The following is a 2,711-nucleotide window of genomic DNA, read 5'->3' on the forward strand; positions in this document are numbered from 1 at the left end:
TGTGAGGCTCAGTCCCAGCTGGTCCATCCACACTGCGATCCCTGTGTGAGGCTCAGTCCCAGCTGGTCCATCTACACTGCTATCCCTACGTGAGGCTCAGCCCCAGCTGGTCCATCCACACTGTGAGATCCCTGTGTGAGGCTCAGCCCCAGCTGGTCCATCTACACTGCGAGATCCCTATGTGAGGCGCAGCCCCAGCTGGTCCATCCACACTGTGAGATCCCTATGTGAGGCGCAGCCCCAGCTGGTCCATCTACACTGCGATCCCTGTGTGAGGCGCAGTGAGCATCATGGAAGAAGGTGCAGGATGATTGTTAGAATCAGAGGACCTGGACACCTGCTGCTAGACAGTGTCTCCTGGACATGGCACGGATACAGCCCCATGAAATCTCACCAACCTGGCTGTCTAAACAAGACCTACCCCAAGACCAACATGCCGAGGTGGCTGGAGGAAGTTTCACGAGGACCACTCCTGAAGTGCTACAAGCTAGCAATGTCTGCTGAGAGGGAGAATCCGTCTTCTCTGTGACGGGTTCCTGATACCCAATCCCAAGTGGTTAGCCCTAAACTCACGGACATAAAAGAAACACTAAATACACTCTGTAGGTCGTGTGTAGGTGTGAATATGTATGTATGCACATATAAAACAGCGGTTCTAGAGGAGATTATGCACTTTGGAGTCATAGATACAGGAGGAGCTGGAGAGGGAAGAAGGAGGCATGGGAATGAGGTAAATACATTTCTATGTATGAAGTTCTCAAAAATTAAATTTAAAAACTGTCGAAATTAAATGAATGTCCCACTGGAATTTAGTACTTTTCATGATAAAAATGTTTCAGAATAAAAATTTTAAAAAGTTTGGAGGGAGTTTAGATATCTAATTTTGGTGCCCTTTCTGTTTCAAAGTGTTTATATGTGAACCACAGCCCCTCCCCACAGCAGCTATTGGCACAGTTTAATTTCCCTGCGCAGGCACACCAATTCTTATGAGTTCCTTACGACACAACGACCAAGTAAACATGCAGACTCTGGAGCAGGTTCCCTTGTTCCTGTCTCTAAATCCCACAAGTAGGGCTTTGCTCTTCTCAGTGCTCTTCCCAGCGCCTCACAGCACTTGGTCCACAGAGCATGCGCAGAGATGTTTTGGGTGAATGAGTTCACCGAAAAGGCACAACAAGCCTTACCTTAGCAAAGATTCGCTTTCATTAATAGTAACACCACTCAACATTTCTGCCGGTGGTGGCATTAAACTTTCTCTATAGGTGGGCCAAGGGAACAAGGGTGGCTGGAAGAACTGGGAGACTATAGTGTCCTCTCTCCCTCCCTCCCTCTTCTTCTGTCTCTTTCGTGTTTCTTCCTATGTAGCCTTAGCTGAACTGCAACTTGTTATATAGGCAAGGCTGGCTCAGACCCACAGACACACACCTGTCTCTGCCTCCTGAGCATTAGGATTAATGGTGTGTGTTGCCACACGAAGCTTATATTTTTATGATAAATGTTCATATGTAGGTGCTAGTCATAGCAGTACTGTTATACCTAGACAAATTGTCCCAGGATTGGAACACTTTAGATTTAGGCATAATAGGAAGATGGCTCCACTGTGTGCTGTGAGGATTCACTCACTGAACTTGTAAAGGACGTTCACCACATTCTAAGGCCGCCAATGGTATTTGAGTGACCAGCCAACCAGCCAATCAGCTAGCTCGAACCATATAAAACACAAACACAAAAGTTTTGTCTTTAAGGAGTAGGACCAAGCTAGGGGGAAGGACGAATAGTCAGTAAATTATAACTGTAATCGTTTAAACAAAGATTCTCACCTACTGCCTTTCTTAGACTCTGCCAAAAGAAGTGTCAGGGAGCCAACAAAGAGCTGCTAGCACCAGAGTTCTCCTGAGAAAACGACCAATAATGTGTGCATAAGAGAAGGGATTTATTATGATTATTGACATATGGTTAGATCATGGATGCTAACAAATACCATGATCTGCTCATCTGTTAGCCAGAGAACCAGGAAAATAGTGTTTCAGATTCAGACTTAGGGCAAAAGCTTAAAAATATGTGTAGCTGTGGATAAATATCACAGTCCAAAGGGCCAGAACCAGGAGAGAACCAGCGTCCGAAGGGAAAAGAAGTCAGGAACCATTCCTTGCAAGTGGGAAATTACCATCCACTCACAGGGCAGTGTGTTTCAAGGCTTGTTTTTCACATCTTGTTTGTTTGGTGAGCACCTGTGTGTATTATGTGCACCACTTGCATGCCTGGTGGCATGAACGCTGGAAGAGGGCATCTGACAAATGACTCTGAGCTGCCACATGGGTGCTGGGGACTGAACTAGGGTCCCCTACAAGAGCAGCAAATGTTCTTAAGACCCAAACTATTTCTCCATCTCTGGACCACGTGTTTTCTTCACTCAGCCTGATGTAAGTGACACCCTCATGGGGACACCCAGAAATATTTTACTGGCTACCTGGGCATCCTTAACTCAGAACAGTTGACATGTCACATCAACCATCACCTCAATTGTGGAGTGTGTGAATCAAAGGTAAGAGAGAGCCAGGAACGGTGCTCATGTCTCATTGCTTGCAATGTGTAGCTGAGGCCAGTGCCAACACTGCTTATTACTACGAAAGGCGATTGGGAGACCTAAGAGTTAGCTCTCCCTGTTTGCATTCATTCCAAGCTCATGCTACTTCCAATCTTCAAACTAT

The sequence above is a fragment of the Mus caroli genome, chromosome 14, assembly GCF_900094665.2.
Source record: "Mus caroli chromosome 14, CAROLI_EIJ_v1.1, whole genome shotgun sequence".
Classification (NCBI taxonomy): domain Eukaryota; kingdom Metazoa; phylum Chordata; class Mammalia; order Rodentia; family Muridae; genus Mus; species Mus caroli.